Here is an 18,347-nt window from a genome sequence, read left to right as displayed (position 1 = left end):
CAGATGTATTTATCTTAATTTGTAACTTTCTAATGCTAAAGCTCCAAGCTGTTCAGATATAACAGAAGTACTGGGAAATGAGGTACAAAATGCTGGAATTCAAATTAACCAATAAATATATTTTAATATATATCAGCAGGACTCTAGAGGATTCCATTAATGTTGAAAAATAGAAAGGATTTAGGTTAATTTGGTAAGAAGGCAGGTCAGAACGTTTACAACAGTGGCATAGAATTGTATAGAGATGCAAAATTTTTCAAGAGAGCAGAATTTTTTCAAAAACGCTGACTCTAGCTGTCACAGCCCTGCCTTGGTTAAATCCAGTGGAGAGATATGAGGACTTTCTAATTTGCTTTCCCTCTATTTTAATAATAGCTGTGCATAAGTAATTTATGAAAGGCCAACCAGGCAGTGGGCAACAGAAAATTAAACTCATTTTATCTGAAAGCAGGTGGATTTCTATATATCATTAGCATGCATAGAATTCTCACAATGTTATTTCTCATACTGATGGAATGTAACCAAATAATATATGAGTTTTTTGCTTATGCACGAGTGAAATTTTTAGATAAAAGTGCCAGCCCCAATGGCAATTTTCTGCAAAACGAAAACTAATTCTGCGAAGCTTCTTATTACTGGGAAGACTCATTTGGCTTGCATTAGTGACTGACATAAGTGACTTTAGGATTTTACTAACAGATTAGATGAGATGTGCTATATGCAGTAATATCATTAGAGAATGTAGCAGCAGGAGCAGAAGAGTTTGTGGCACTTAAGGACACTGGCACAAGTAAATTGTTTTCATTTATTACAAGCTTTTAAATGATTTTTTTTTTTCTCCTCATGAGAATATGTTTTAGTTTTAGGTTTCCCTCACCCTTCCTCAATATTTAAAAAAGCTTTTACCAAAATTATTTCATATGTTGTTGCCCACTGACATCTATTGTAAATCTCTGCTTTATCACCTTTATCAACTAGAGGCTAGAGCTTTGTGAAGAAAACAACGCTAAAACTAAATAAAGGTATTGTCCATGTTGTTTAATGTAAATGAGGGCAGAGTAGCAAAGCACATACATCTCTACTTGCTGGATTTTCACTTTTCATTAACAAATATATTTGTGATCTATACACTTATTGTTCAAATGTATTTTAAAATAGCAACAAATGTGCTACAGCCATTTGACTTCACCAGCCGGAGCCTTCCTTTTCTTTATTCATAAAGCTATTGCGAGTTTTTCTTTTAATTAGGATACCCAAAGGTGCATCCTGCATAAGGCCTTTTTCCACTGTTATATCTTGTTTAACAATAAATGGCATTACACAGAATTTTTCTCTGAGGCAAAGAAAGACTATGCTAAATGCATATCTTGTATAATACTGGGTAATATTTTACAGTGAGTATGAGGGAACTCAGGTAGTTTGTCTCAAAATGAAACTTTCTATTATGATTTTTTTTTTTTTAATTCAAGAAGCAATAGTGACAGCTGCCAGGAGTTAGCAGTAACTGCCCCTTTGATGGGTTGTGTTAGTTTGTACTGATTCTTTGTAGTTGGCAATATATTTTGTTCACATTTGAATTTCAAAAAAGAGGGAAGATATGACTGTGTTGTTGGCAGCAATAATACTGACCCAAGTCATATGACATAGTACTCCTTTGTAACCCTAAGCCAGGTCAGGTGATTGCATCCAGCTGTTCTTCAGCTGTTTATTCAGTTTCTTGTATCAGCACTCATGTTATGTCACACTTACATGACTTTTTTATATTACATGACTTTCTTCACGGTTTATTTTGATAGCAAAGTTTATATTGTCCTCCGTATTTGGCTATCTTTACCACAAATGCCCTAAGAAATAGGAAAATAACATCCTCAGGTAAATTGCATGGGGATAAACATAGTGTGACTATGTTTACTTCAGTGAAGCTAATCTGGGTGTATAATGCTCTACTTAAAAAGCAGGGTTTGGACCAATAAAAGCAACATTGAAAACAGACTTGATATTAAAGAGAACGCTTAAGTTCGCTTCTCAGCTGTAAATGCCGTTTTCAGCCATGTGGAGGCATATGCAGAATGGTTCTGCTGAAGTCAATAGATTTCCTTCAGACTTTGCTCAGCATAAAGTGACAGAGTTTGGCTCTGTTGTGACCAGAACTCAGCTAGTGTGTACATGGCAATGCTTAGAGTTCAGATGGAGCCATTCAAGCAAATACATTGCAGGGCTCTGTCTGCACTCTGTTTCGTAAAGTCCTTCCCTGTTGCAATCACTTGCCGCTATCAATGAAAGCATAAAAGAGGGAGAAGAAATAACTGAGATGTATGTGAAAAATCTGAAACTCCAGTACCTCGATGCACAGACATTTTGCAGCTGCAGCTGCTGAAGTCCAGCTCCTTCTTTCATGGGAGAGCTCAGAAGTCATGACAGTCTGTGTCATCTTGTACCTACCTCTGTATCAAATATTCTGACTAGTGCACGTCTATATGATGTTAACAGCTCACATAGAAACTTAGGACAAGACTGTGTGGACCCTCTTAGACCACAGTCACGGTAGTGCCATATAATTCTGATCATAAGTGTTTCAAATTCCACCCTACAGCCAGTTAGCTTCTCTGCTCCCACTTTCTCTACTGGAAAGTTGATCCAAGACCTCTTTACATGAAAATTTTTCATAACGTGCCAAATGTGATAGCAAGTTTGTTCCTGTGCTGTTTTCTGTATCTTAATTAGGTGATGCCCTTCTTTTGTTCTCTTTGTTTTAAATCCAACATTAGTTATGGAAGACCTGCATAGAAGACCTGGAGCTCTGTCATGCTATTCCACAGTCTGCCCAGAGAATTCCCAAGTCTTCTGTCATCATCCCATTGTACATTCAAACAAGCAACTCTTAGAAAAAGCCAGTTCATCTCCTCCAGTGCTAGGAAACACTTTTTATTATGCAATATTCCAATTTTACGGTGATGATTAACAGATCCGTATACCAAATGCTCTAGCACTTATGATCTTAACCATAAGATTTCTGTAGGATAGTGCAAAGTATCTGAATTGATTATACCAATGATTAAAGCATAGACAGAGGACAGAAGTGAGAACAGAGAAAGTAGATAACAGGATGGAAGATCATCAGAATGATTTTTCATTGCAAATGAACTAAAAGGAGGTGTACTTTTTTCTAAGTTTGCATATTGTTTTTTGTTATATTTTATTTCCTACTTAGAACATTAAAATCAAAACAGACACATGGATATATCTTTATTTCCCTCCTTTTCATTTAAATTTGCAACATTTCAGGGCATTTTACCATCTTCTTTTTATTTGCAGCCAGCAATCAAAAAGTATTTTCACTGTATTCTTAAAAACTGAAAAGTAAATACTATATTTTTAATCTTAAGCATTTTAAAAATTGAGGGATATACTTTCCAGTAAGTGCCAGTAAGTCTAGCTCTAAGTTGCTTGTGTTGACATACTGCTGAAGGCTAAAAACAGCTTATACAGATTTTATTTGTTTATAGGGCAAATTATAAAATGTTCCACTGAAATAAGTAATGACAATTTTTGTCTACATAAATGTGCATGCAAATGTAATGATGTTTGTTGTCATTTCAACATGACTACCATTATTGAAATAGAAGAGCCAGTACTAATTCTTGCTGTCATATTTCTTAAAAAATGAAAATAAGGCATTTAAAGAAGCGTCAAGGTTTTCAGTGTTGATCATTCATCTCCTGCATGCTCTTAGAATAACACCCTCAGCAAAACAGACAGACAAAAGCTAACTAGAGTTCTGCTTTCTAATCTCTTTAAGAGACATACATTTGAAGATATTTTCCAACTTCAGAGTGTTCTGAAACTCAGTGAGGCCTTCATGAGTAAGATGTAAGAATTTGTCATTGTCTTAAAGGTTGTATAACCTGAGCACAATGTAGAAACCTGAAAAAGTCTGCCTTTGTTCTCGTCAGCCAAAGGAAACCCTTCTCTTTTTTTTTTTTAATTGAATACTTAGAGGTTGCAAACTGTGCCTTGATGAGCTTTCCTGGTGCCAGTCCTCCAGTGAGTCTATCCACAGGACATTAACTGATAACAGCATTCAGGTCAAAACCCCCTCACAACTGAACTAGTATGTTATTTCAACATAGCAGTGTTTTGTCAAGCTTCTTGGAAGTATGAATTGCTCTCCTCCCCCTTCCCTCCCCTGGGTTTGCACGCCACCCCGAGCTGGCTGTGGTTCAGGAGGGGTAGGGGAGGGGAGCACTGCATGCTCTAGAGGAATGTAGTGCTGCTGGCTTCAGAAAAGCTGAGCAAGTGTTAACTGATGCTGTTTAGAACTTTTCAGAAGTCTAATTTCTCAATTTTGTCATGATGCCTACAGCTGTCTCCAGCCACTCAGCTTGGGCGGATAAAACCTTGCACTGGCCACTGTGCAGAGATGACGTTCTCTTTGTGGATGTGTCCTGCAGTTGCCTTTGTGGTTTCGTCTGCTTGGGTAAGCAGCTATTGCCCGATCAGGAATGAAACTGAAGAGTGTCATTATTATCTAATAACGACTATTTTAAGTAGGTTTAATGGCTGAATAAATTTAAGGGTTGAGAAGTCCTGAATTCCAGTCTTTTCTGTTCCACGAAAGTGCCACATGACACCAAGTGGGGGGCCATCTGTTTTTTGAGGGAATCTCTAATTTTCTGTCCCCGACTAGCTATTCCTCTAAAAGGCCTGAGCATTCACATGCACATATAACTTCACCTTAATGCTGCAGACTTACAAAGTCTTTGAAACCGGATGCCTCGTGTTCCAGAAAGCAAAAGTTGGGTTTGAAACATTTTAATTTCTCCATGCCTCAGTTCCCCCCAGGTGCAAGGAAGATGATGTGAGCATAAGAGGAGTACTGACTGTTGAGGTACTTTGAATATGTGAATGATAATTATTATCACCGTGTGTGTTTCCATTCTGAGGGCTCACAAAGCACTGGGCAGTGGGACAGGCAGAAGTCCCTGTGCCACACTGTGACACAATTGCAGTGACCATAGTCTACAAGATAGGGGGCTGCCTCTTTGCAGTGGCTTTCCAGAGCAGCAGAGAGGGGTCAAGGACACAAGGCTGTCTCACTCACAGAGTGAAAAATGAAAATGAAAAGGCTGAAACTATAGACTGACCTGAATCCATGTGCTCTGTGCAGAATTCTGCCTAGCTTAATCCAGCAGATCTTCTGCTAACTATAAGACGCTTCTCTGTGAGAGAAGCGAACACAGGAACAGCAAACCACACACTATTATGAGACTATTTTTGGGAAATAACTTTGATATGGGTCCTGGACAGCTCTGTTTATAAAAGCCAGGAAAATACAAGAAAACTTTCCTTCTTCCTTTTTAAATTGATTGAATCCCCAGATACTGCTTTAATTATTCATGCTCATGATGCGGTACTTTGTTCAGCTGTTTCTGAGAAGCCAGAACCACAGTATGCTCGCCGATTGTTACTATCATCAGAAACTTTCCACCATCTTTCGTCTTATGTAAATTTAATTCCAAGCACACCACTTCATGCTTTATTATCTCACAACAGCAATTGCATTTGGCCCTTTGATTCATCTGTGGAGAATGCATTATGAAGCAAAGCATAAATATCATAAAGTGGTTAGTCCATGGGGCTTCTAATTTCAGGAACATCACCATATGCTAATTCATAGTTTTCATACTAGCACAAAAAATATATTTCAGTGCATGTCATGAGGGTAAATCCCTGCTTTCGTCCTTCACTTTGGAAGATGCTACAGCTTAAAGAAACTTAAAGGCTCTAATAAAACTTACAGGAAACCCACTCACTGGAGTTTTCATCTACACTTCTAAGTATTTGGAATAAAAAAGTGTGTAAAGAACCTCCAAAATAGTCTAGAGTGGGGATGAAAGTAATGAAAGAAGAGGTGGCATTTGCTTCTCTTTTACCTGCCATGTATCATGGTGAGTAGCAATTGTCCATTGGTGTAGTTCATCTTTAACAATGCTAAAGCTGCACCTTCAAGGCCATTCACTAGTACTGAACCACAGAGGAATCAATATGATTTAACTATGTATGGATCTACAAGGCGAAAACCAGCCCATCCGGGCAGAACCCATAGGCACCCGTGCATGGTTTCCTGTGGCGAGTGTAGAGCACAGGTGGGCAGTCTTGGCTGGGAGAGAGCACACTGAATAGACTCTGTTTATTCTTATTAGGGTTGAACCAGGCACACCGTGCTCTTTCACTTTATGATACATATGTGTGAAAATGTCATCCACAGATGTTGCTGTGTCAATTTGTCCTTATTTTCAGCTTTAATTCATCTTCAGGATTCATGGACTATGCAGACATACAAATCAGACAAAATTTCACAATTGTTAGAGGCAAGTGTGGGATGCATATGTGTGAAAGAAAGAGAGGGGAACTGAGACAGACCAAAACGCTGGCTGGGCTACCTCTGCGCAGCTGTAACTTGCATGACCAGCACTTACACAGCAGATCAATAGGTCCTACAGCCTTGTTAGAATTTGTGAAGCGATCTTTGCAGAAGATAATTTCCTTTTCAGCAATTACCAATCCAAAACATTGAATGCTACTTTTAAATTTTCCAACATATTTGCCCTTAATTCCCATTTTTCCATACTTTTACAAACGTGTTGTTTGGTGTTCTTTGAATCTTTCCAGAAGCAAGATAAGATCATAGCTGAGATCATAAAAAGCCCTGGGCATATTGAACAGAACCAGTGTGAGATAAGAGAATGTGCTTACTTGTAGAAGGACTGAATCACTGAGAATCCTGGCTGCTGCCCCATGCTGCTCTGAAAGAGCATCCCCAAACACAGCACAGTCCCCTTTGGTCTCTTCACCTGCTTTGTAAGCTGTGTTAAGAGTGTACCAGGCAGGGTGCTAATAATCTGGGCGTACAGGGGAGCACAGGGCTCATATGCTATGGAGGTGGTATTTTGGTTCCATTTGCCATTTGTTGCTGGTGATGGTAGGCAATTTGGGGCCTAATGATGGTGCAGAAACAGCAATGGACTTGTTCATTTCTGTTTTTCTTGTCTGTTAATTATAAAACTTTTTCTGAATCAGGCTTAATTCATCTTGTTGCGCAACAAAATATGTCAGGTATCCTTGTTTTGCCTTCCATGTCTGGTAACTTGTGCAGCAAGCTCAGCCTGTTGATGTTTGTATTGGTCCTTCCACAAAAATGTGCAGTAGCACCTACTTAGTTCATATTTCTGGTAGTTTACATCTGAAGTAAGCTGCTCTTAAACACAATTTTCAGCAATATAGGCAGCATTGTTTTCCAGCTCTTGCTCAGAATTGCTTGAAAAGTCATGAAGTTAGATTATCAGCTGGTATAAATTTGACCTACTTTTGCTAGAATGCCTGGAGATATTGATTTGAGGATATAATTTGTGTCTCTCAGACTGTTTATGCAGCAAGTCTGTGATAAAAAAAGCATGTACTTCTGCTATCCTGCAGCCAGTTGTAATTATATATATATATATGTAGAAAAATACTAGCTACTTCAATTTTTTATTATTTTTTTTTATTTTTTTATTTTTTTAAGTTGAGACGATAGCAACGGGATCCTCTACCTAGTACAGACAGGGCTATTTTTTTTATTTTTTTTTTTTTAAATTTTGGATCATGCTTGCTTAGGATCAAAATATTTATTTGTGTAAGGTGGTGACCTTGATTTTTATACTGGCCAGCGAAACTGTTGAGTTTGTAATTTTATTCTCTGCAAATCATCATCATTATTTACTCTTAGATGAATAATTTAGATATGTTACTTTTATGAAGACTGGAAGGAAAATTGAGTCTGTATCTCCAACACCAGCAGAGAGTTTCTAAATTGTATTAGGATGGAGTTTCTAAAATCCGGTCAGTGCTGTAGATTATTTTATTTATGAATGGAAAGGAGTAAAGTATATTTATTGCTAGGTACATTTAAATGTTCAAACCTGTAGGTAAACTTTAACTTCTTAATATTTATAACATTGCATTGGTAAGAAAACAAACTCTTGATCACCTTGTGTTTTTGTATTTTCTATAATTTTGGATATTACAAACAACATAGACATGGAAGGCCATAATAGTCCGTGATTTCTAATATTGGGTAAAGCACAAATATAAAATATACTTGAAGCTCAGCTCTAAGTAGATTATAAACATTTAATATAGAATGTTATCATAATATTCAGAGCACCAAATTGCAGACTTCTGTCACCCACTTTCAGGCATGCTTCTGAAGATCATAGTTAATTCTGCTGATTTATGGTAATGCTGTAGCACTATCATATGCAGCATCAGAAACCACTAACAAGCTTAGTATAAGCTTGGACTGAAATGGTTTGAGGTTTAAATTTCTGTAACGATTATAAACTAGAGGGAGTGAAATCCCACTTCAGCAAAAAAATAAAAGTGTCTTGTTACAATTCAATATTGCATCCTCTCTCTCTGCCCCTCTCATTCTAACCCCCCCTTACTTTCTCTTCTCTCTTTAGCTTCTCTGAGGAGCCATATTTGAGAAAAGTAATTTTAAATTGTGACTGGCATTTTTAAATTTAAAAATAATCCTTTTTGTATGGTAATGTGCTTTATAATTACGAGACACAATATTAGTATTTATTGGAAGTAAAAAAAAAAAATAGCTAGGCTGAAAAGTATTAAAATCAACTAAATTTTTTTTGCCCTTTTCATTTGAAATGATAGCTATTTATAAAACAAATATGATGACTTTGCCAACCTTTTCCACAAACATTTTAATAACGTATGTCATATTTGACTGTCTCAGGGATACTATGAACTGCAATTACCATAAAATCTGTTTCAAAACTCCCTCTGAACTTAGAGTTAGTATGATGCTAATGAAGGTGTGCAAAGAGAGAACATTATGAATCAGAACTTTAGTGGATGTAAATCACAGTGCTGTTTTTTCATAATGAAATCAAAGGAACTACAATAACACAGTTGTTGAGAATCTAGCTTTGCATGTTTGCCTTTTATACACTAAGCTATTCTCTTTCCTGTGCCTTTATGAGAGCTGTGCTGAATGGCCATTTTTGGCAAAAGGCTGATGTTATACTACAAATAAAGAATTTTAGGAATCTTGCCATTGGTTCAGGCAACATTGCCATTTTCAAATTGCAGATTCACTACTCCGATCTGTCAAAATCACTTTTTCTCTCTCTGCTCATATGAAAATGTACAAATTGCCCAAGATTTTGAAATAATTTGAAATGTTTACTTTCCGGAGTTCAATTCTGATATCAAGAATCAAATCACAAAATCTGAGTATCAAATCTTAAAGAAAATGATTTGAAAGGTTATTTCAATTTAGTCATATAAACAAATTCAAAACACACTTCCCCCACTAAAAAATTGCTGCTTTTCATCAAAAATAAGGTCAGGCAAAATGGCGCAAGGAAAACAGCTGTATTTTTCCTGGTTTTGGTGAAACTTATTCTGAACTCATTACCTTGATGCAAGCTGCTTGATTTTGCAGAGGTCTGATACTTGTTCCCCATCTTTCAGGAAACAAATCATGATTAAACATCAGTCAAAACTTTCTTATGTTGGGCCAAAATCAAGTATACCTGTTGTCTTCAATGGGACATTGAAGGTTTTTAAGGCATTAAAAAATTGACTAGTTTTTTTTTTTTTTATTGAAGCTGAGACACATCTTGTTTACAGTAATCCTAAGTGTTCCTTCATATTTGCTTTTTCATCCCAGATGTTTAAAAAATAGGAATCATGACTTAAACAAAACTCCTAAACATTTTCAGTAGCATCTTTTGCCCAAATAAATTCTGTAGAATTTGTTATCTGAATCCTACAGCATCAGGATGTGGTACGGTTGTTGATTGTATGGCAAAGAGTTTTACCTTGATCATGGGCAAATTTGTGGTGGTATCAAACACATATCATCAGTGTCCACACAGAATCATGGGTTCACCTACTTCAGCACATCTCCCTCTTCAAGATGCACAAGGAATCCACTGCCCTTTTGTTAAAAAGTTGAGAAAGGGAATCAGCTCTTCTGGGATTCAAACCTCTGTCTCCAACTTGTTCAGCTGTCTTGCATCTGCTGCAAAGGCTGCTGATGTAGCCAATGGTCAAAGTTTTTTATTCTAAAAGTGGATCTAACTGGTTCTGTGTCTTTTTCTCCATCAGCCTAGCATAGATGTGAGAAGGAAGCCACCAGGTTCTGTAAGATTTGGGAGGGCTCATCATCCGGTGTTGAAATACCAACTCCACATGCTACAGCTTTCTTTTCAGGATGTCACTCTCCCGCCTCCACACTCACCACCAAACAAACATAGAAATCTACTACTGTTCTCCCCATGCACTCCATTTTCTTCCAATCTGAGAGCCATTTGTGTGTATAATTGAAAATTAGCAGTGCAGCTGTTTGAAGAGAGTAATTTATCACAGCACATTGTTCGCTCCTGACACTTTAGACCTGGCTCTAACAAGGCAGTGGTTGCTGGGGGTTGAGCTGCAGAAAGTGATTCGGCTGTAATGCCGCGTTTCCCCTGCTTTGTTGCTAATTGTAGCCTCTTTTTCTCCATTGAATTGGGAGTTGAGTAAAAGAGCTTGTTTGCTCTGTGCGACGAGGCTGCCAGGGCCGCTTGGGCTATTATCACAAGATACTCTTGATCTTTTGAAAAGCAGGAAATAGAATTTTTCTCCAACAGGGAAAGTAATTTGCGATGCGTCCATTAGTTCTTCATTAAAGCAAGATTAAATTGCACGGCAAATCACATCTGTGTTTGGATGATTAAAGGGTGGCATTTTAGAGGCCAAAACTAATTACTAGCCAAAATGAATGGGAGTGAAAAAACAGTCATGTTTTTACATTAGATAGTGTGGCTTGTAATTAGATTCAAGCTAATTCCACTATTTCTTCTCATTTAATGAGATGAGCCTGTCCTCATCTTTTTCTAGGCCATGCTAACAGCCCCAAATGTATAATTTTGATAATACTGAGAGTTTACTTTATTGAAATTTCTTAGCTACCTGCCACAAGTGACTGTTCTGTCTAGTGGTGCTTCATTATACATCAACACGAGCTACTGTGCATGGCCCGAGCAAGCATCTCAAGCAATCCCTGTACATTTATATGTAGGTATATTTGCATAAGTATAAATTTGTGTGTCTGTATAGATATACACACATATATAAATATAACACCCATGATATACATACTTTTTTGTTGTTGTTGTTGTTAAATGAATACAGGAATGTTTGAAGGAGTATTGAAGGAAAGTAAGTTAGGCCTTTGCATATCTGGGAAGTACAAATCTCTATGCAAAATTCCTTTAATTATGGAGATTTGGAGGTAGTTCTTCAGGCATGAGAAGAAACGGATATATAGTTGCATCTGATCCCTGTCAGTCCCTTCCAACTCAGCGTAGTCTATGATTCTGTGATTCTGCAATTAAGTGGTGGTATGACACAGTTATTTATTTAATTTTTAAAAATGAAGTCTGCTAGTTGTCATTAAAGCAATAAAGCTTGAAACTAGTAGCTGATTCCAAATGACCTAGTAATTCATTACTTTATTATATCATGTTCTTAAGATCAGAAATTCTTGTTACTCATTAATGGATGTGGTCGAAATGATGTGGTACTATTTCTCCTCTTGGGTTCCTGTATTTAAAAGAAAGGAGGTGTACACAGATTGGATGAATATACGTCCCAGAGAACAGGTGCTGTCCCTTGCTTCTAATCCTTGGAGATCCTTCAGAAAGCAATAGATTGGAGATATGTTATCTGTTCTGCAAGATTTCATTGCAGTTACTCCCAAAGATAGACGCAGAAATGGCCAAACATCTGTTCACAAGCCTCCAATGAAACATACCTCTGGGTTTTTTTACAAGGCACCAACACATTCTAAAGGGAATTTGCCTTTGTCTTTACTTGCCCTATAGTAAGAACATTTGCTGCTGCTGCTGAACATTTGCTGTTGGCCACTGTCAGGAAATAATTACAGAAGAGACCTTTGGTTCAGTCCAGGATGGCAAATCTTATGTTCTCAGCACTTCCTACTGGACTGGTCACTGCAGGTTGCTCCAAATACACCATCATGGAGGACTTGTAAGAATGTTACAAACTAATTTGTGATGTATATGTACATGTAGAGCTGTAGAGCTGTACTTTCATAAAACAAATATTCATTTGAGTAATATCAAACGGTGCCCACTACCTGGAAAATCACCTTCAGTAATAAATCAGGACTTTTTTCTTTTTTTTTTTTTTTTTTTTTTTTTTAACTAGCTTTTATTTTGATGCCTTACTGTGTTCTGTGAAAGCTGAGATGGCCAACATTAAGGTCCATTTGTTGGCTGCTTGCTGTTTTCACTGGTTTATATTGGCTATAGCAGATTTCTCTTGAAGATGATACTTGTAAACAACAGCCATGGAAGAATGGCTCCTGGCAGAATACCATAGGGGCAATTAAGCTCACTTCTGGTTAACTTTTAAAAGTCTAGGGTTTCTTCTGGAGAAACAACAATGTATTCCATAATTTCCTGTTTCATCTAAATTTAATCTTAACATTACAAAAACTTAACTGTGAAAATGATGCAGGAATTCTAGCAAAGCCAAATATAAAGTTCTTGACTGCAAAATTGATGTATATTTTCAAAGAGAAATCCCCCGTGATCAAGACTCCTTTCATACTTCTCACTTGGGACCTTTCAGACAACTTAGCCACAGGTGCTGACTTCATTGTATTTTACCCCATGAAGATTTTACACCATCTTTTTCAGAGATTACTTGTAGTTGGTTCTCTGAGTTGATAGTTGTTGCTTATCTCATGAATTTCCATGGGAGTTCCAGCTAAATATGAGAAAACCCTCCCTTACTGTGCGGGTGACAGAGCACTGGCACAGGTTGCCCAGAAAGGCTGTGGTGTCTCCTTCTCTGGACATACTTAAAACCTGCCTAGATGCCATCCTGTGCAACGTGCTCTGAGTGACCCTGCTTGATTATCTCCAGAGGTCCCTTCTAACCTCAAATATTCTGTAATTCTGTGAATTTCCAACTGAAAATTCATTTTGTTAAAAAACAAAAACTTTTCTGCCTTTTTTTTTTTTAATCTAGTAAGACCGATTTTATTGACTCAACTGTTACTATGTAATATTTGTATTATCTCTGGAGATAGATTTCTGACTAATGGACATGAAACTTTCTACTTGGTGTTAAGAATTATTTAGTGTCAATCTAATAATCAGGAACTGCACAGAGAAGATTTTTAAACAATATTTCAAATTCATTTTACATAACATTAATTTACATAACATTCATTTTACATTAACGACATAATTTATGCTCACTCTACATTACATCATATCAAATTCATAGTCATCTCTCTGTTGTGAGCAACATATTACATTAATAAAACAGTTGAAAGATTGGTATTTTAAGTGTTTTGTCTAAAGTACTTTTCCCTTCATCAGTTTTAGGGATTCATGCCATTGCACCTGCATTTGAATTCTCCTAATTACAGGGAACCTAGCTTGCTAAAACAATAAGAGAAATGTGTCCATTTATCATTGCTTATAGCTAGAAAAACTATGACTGACGTTCCTGCAGATACTCTGGCAAGCAAAAAGGCTTCTTACAGCTAATGGGAGGGGAAAAGAACTCATTTGAAGACAGAAGGATCCTTTTTTGTTCTAAAGACAGTTTGTATTTTCTAAACTGGGAATTGCAGAGTTCAAAAGTTTCTAAGCTCTCTGCTGCCATTGAAAGCTTCCTCCAGTAATGGAACCTAAGTCTCTATTAATGAGCCTTAAATTCCACTTCAAAACCACTTAAATATTTTCAGCTTCCTAGCATATTTCTTTTCTACAGTATATATGCAGTCAGGGGTCATGTAATTTTCTAAACAAAATACTTAAAAATGAAAGATCTGTGGATTCTGGAGAAATTACTTTTGGCTGTGGCAATGGTTCTCAGAGTGTTTTTCACCGAATACCACCCTCATTAGCAGTTGATGTACATTTTGTTTGATCATTTCCATTCTCCCCGTGACTGGTCTATCAAAATGGTAACCTTCCAGATGGGTAACAAGCATTCCCACATTTTTCTGCCTTTCTGGATGAGCAGTAAGCAGTAACTTCTGGGCTCAAACATCCAACTTTATGCATGCAAGTAAGCTGTCCAAATAACTTAAGGTTTGGTCATAGTTTGAGAAATACTGGTCAAAAAGTGAGCTGTGAAGAGGAATTCGTAAGAAATTTTATGGCATGAAGAAGGAAAGGCTTTCTGGGCAAAAATACCATGACAGATAGGAAGAAGAGAATAGCTTATGAAGACAGCATCTTTAGCAAGATAGAGACAAGCTTCAGCTGGAAGCAAGGAGGGGGAGCCAACATCATATGAATATCCAGATAGTGCTTGAAAGTGCTTGCTTTCACTGGTGTCTGAAGTGAAATCTTAGGAATAAAACTTCATTTGAGACAGAATATCTAAGTCATGGCATTTGACAGAGAGACTATAATTTAAAAAAAAGAAAAAGTTGATCAGATCCACTCACTAGCAAATTTTGTACTATCACAAGTAATATTCAGGTCGCACTTCACCTTTGAAGTTTTAATGGCCATTTTAACTTAGTCACTCACTTACGTTTGAAGTAAGCGTGCAAAGCCTTAGCTGCCTCTGCTTGTCTATAACTGCTTTAGGAGCTTCAGAAGGCATTGAGCTCATAAAACTGCAGGCTTCAAAGAGCTTATTCAGAGATTTCATTCTGCTGCTGCCATTTATCAAAGGGGCACTTTCAAAATATATATATATCTTTATAATAAAATGTTTTTGTTGTTGTTGTTGTTGTTGTTGTTTTTTTTAATATAAATCTGGCAGTGGGGATGATGGAAACAAAATCTCCATTGACATCAATGACAGCAGAACTGATTTCCATAGTTTTAAAGATAACATTTATATTTTTATAAATAATATTTATTATTATTATATATAATAGTTTACTATTATTATATATAATAGCTATATTCAAGTTAGTTACTAATATAAGGAAACAGAATTAACTTTCCCTCTTATTTCTTTATCCTAATTTTGTGGAATTTATGGAAATATAAATGTGCATTTAAGCTTGGACTGTAAAGCAAGTTTTAAATTTAACCCATAATATTGAGAATAATTGTATCTCCTAAAGAGTATGGCAACTCACTATTTCTGAGTAGAATTCACCTTGTTGGACAAATAAAAGCCTGAAGAGTTGGTGGAGTATTAAAGCCAGATTGTAATTTATTAAAAAAAAACAACAAAAAAGGACAGGAGTTCTGTAATTTTCCAGTCCCATGATAGGTCTTTCGTATGTCTAGTACATAATGTTGGATAAATCACGAGGCATCAAGTTACTTTATGTCCCCTTTGAACAGGAATAATAATACTTACCTAAGTCCCATTCATGGTGCCATGTTCTCTTGTCCATCCACTTCCCAAGAAAACAGGGGCAGGCTTTGCATTGACTTTACTGTTTATTAGATCAGCCCTTTAACTCATCATTTTAACTTATGTAAAGGATTATGGCCTCAGAGGAAAGAGACAGTGAATGTCTATGAAATAGATATGACAATAACCGGCAAATACATCTTTATGGTTATAAAATACTCCCACTCCTTCTTTATCCCAACAGCTTGGTCACTTCTTTTGTTTGCTGCAACAGTGGACCTCATAACATCACAATCTGTTGCCATGGAAATGGCTGTGATTTTGCAAATTCAGTTTTATGTCTTCACGGTGATATCAGATAGAAGAAAAAAGAACTGGGCAATAGGGAAAAAAAACTTGTTTGAAGACAAAAGGCCAAATTGATTCTAAATTCAGGCCTCAAATCTTGAACTTCAGTGGGATGATTCCTCATGTGAGCACCTTTTGAAGTTATTACTTTTATGTGGTTAGTTACATGGCTTACCTAGTTCCTTCTGGAAGGGAATGCCATGTCAAGTCTGCCTGAACACTAACTAGCAAAGTAGCCTCATTCAAGTCTCTGGACTTACTATACTACAACTAAATAATGATAAAATTATGATAATGATACCGTAAACATAGCTAATAGCATGGGAAATAGCCATCCAAACACAGGACTTCAATGCATTTTCTGCTTTTTCACTGCTCTAATTAATCTACCACCTCAAGCATGTAAGAGCTGCATTTTGGTCATATTCTGTTGGTTCACAGTTTGGCAACACTAAGAAATTGGCTTTTATAACCACCCCAAAAAAATTATTTCACTTTTGCCACTCTGGACTAATTCCCCCACATAAGTATTGTTTCAGATTGTAAGTGACTTTATTCCAAAATAAATTCTCCGGTTTAGAATAACAATAATTCTTCTGAAATAATATTATTCTAGAATAAAATACCCCACAATGGAAAATATGCTGGAATAGCTAAATGATAAGTATCTTAGAGATTAGACAAAACTTCAGAGCATAGACTTTTTAAACAAGTGCACCAAGCTGTTTGTTGTTGTTGTTGTTAGTTTTTTTGTTTGGTTGGTTTTGGTTTTGCTTTTGGTTTTGCTTTTGGTTTTGGTTTTGGTTTTGGTTTTGGGTTGGGTTTGGGTTTGGGTTTGGTTTGGTTTGGTTTGGTTTGGTTTGGTTTGGTTTGGTTTGGTTTGGTTTGGTTTGGTTTGGTTTGGTTTGCCTGCTGTTAAACCTTGCTCTTTTCTGTAAGATAACCCCAGCACTAAATAACAAAGATGTGCAATTCTGACACAATTCACAGTACAAGCTGTGATTACTTTGATGAAAAATCTTAGGAGGGGTTTATTATCTATTCACTGTAGAATGGGTGTGTTTTCAAAATGGGTCTTTATTACCAAAATTTACATGAATCTCCACAGACGCTCCATGTAGTTGCCATCTAATGTTGGAGGTGTGTATATCCCAAATGCCTGAAGTTCTGCCTGAAGTTCAGCCTCTGCATTATGGTGAATCACAGGTCAGACACGTGCAGTACCTGCACAGGTTTCTTCTGTGGAGGCCATTGCAGTTTAGACATTTACTGAGCCAGCGAAAGGATAGATGGCTGTGATTCCTTAGTTCAGAGGTTACATGTTAGGCCATTGCAGCCAGGACTCTGTCTTATTCAACAGTCAGGTATGGGATAAAGTACTGTAGTTGTTCCAGGGATGGGAGTTAGAACATGTCTTTTGCTGTACAGTAGCTTTTAAAGGGAATATATTTCACCACTCTTTTGAACAACAATATTAATTGGCAAAAGTACTTTTTTTTAATAATAAATGGTTGGATAAGATCATTGTTCATTACGTTTCAGACTTCACTAAGTGAAATCTGAATTTGCTAAGTGTGAATCTACATATTGTGAGGTTGAACAGACCAGCTGTTTATGGTAAAAATAATAAATAGGCCAAAGCAGTTATTGCAGGAAATTGTCTGTGAATATTTTGAGAGATACTATCTTCTTTCCAAATGATAGTGTTAGCAAACAGTTACAGACTTGAACTGCACTCATTAGAAATATATACTTTGGCACAACTACAGAAAACAGAGTTAGACAAACAGTTAAAAAGGACAAATTGTTTTTCATAAACGTAGGATAATTGTAAAATATTTCAACTGCAAAATATTTCAAAACTGCTTTGTGAAACGGGATTCAATATTGCATCTAGCTACACTGGTATAATTGTGAAAAACCTTAGTTCACATTTTGCTGTGTCTATTTGAAACCTAAAGATAGGGGTTTACACTGGAAATCTTGTCTTTTTCCCATTTGCAGCATTTAGTCTAATAAACTGTGCTGCCTTTCTCTACTTTGTATGACTTGCTTGTACAATGCAAACATGCACCACTCAAGAAAAAATGTTAAGCTATAAGAGCAAACACACATATATGAACAAACAGCTTGAGGACAAAGCTGTGATCACAGGGGAGCAGTTCTCTCTGAGGCTGTAAATACATTTTCAAAGCAGGATTTTGTGACTGATTATTTCCTGGATGTAAATTTCAAAATAAATATTGGTATTCAGTGAAAGATAATTACTAGAGGCATTATGAGCCTGACCATTTACTGTCAAAAGCAAAAGCTATGCTTGTTTAATAATGTAATCAGAATGGGAACTCTTATGTCTGAACCATTTTGAATCACATTACAAGATGATGAAAATAGCACTTGAAACAATTCAACAGGGATCCCATGTGAATTTGGATTGAAGAATAAGCTGCAGAATCGCACTATCAGCTATCATACTATTAGGTATACTCTGTCTGCTGATCAGGATGAAAATGCTTTTCTTAAATCTCTTAAGAACTTTGTTAAGTTCTTTATATGCTATAAGCAAAAGATATCACATTGAT

General features: G+C 36.6%; 1 long non-coding RNA gene across 2 annotated transcripts in view; it reads left to right on the top strand.

Annotated features, from left to right (window-relative positions):
- LOC106032038 (uncharacterized) overlaps window positions 1-18,347 on the top strand; it is a 50,165-nt gene that overhangs the window by 17,600 nt on the left and 14,218 nt on the right. The window contains exon 4 of one of the 2 annotated variants that reach the window (XR_001204615.3): window positions 4,364-4,896. The exons of the other annotated variant lie outside the window; for it this stretch is intronic. This is a non-coding gene — a long non-coding RNA (uncharacterized lncRNA). Of the gene's footprint in view, window positions 1-4,363; window positions 4,897-18,347 lie in introns of those variants that run through there. 2 annotated transcript variants of the gene reach the window in all.

This window comes from Anser cygnoides, chromosome 9 (assembly GCF_040182565.1).
Source record: "Anser cygnoides isolate HZ-2024a breed goose chromosome 9, Taihu_goose_T2T_genome, whole genome shotgun sequence".
In the NCBI taxonomy this organism is placed as follows: domain Eukaryota; kingdom Metazoa; phylum Chordata; class Aves; order Anseriformes; family Anatidae; genus Anser; species Anser cygnoides.
This window is presented reverse-complemented; position numbering and strand designations above follow the sequence as displayed.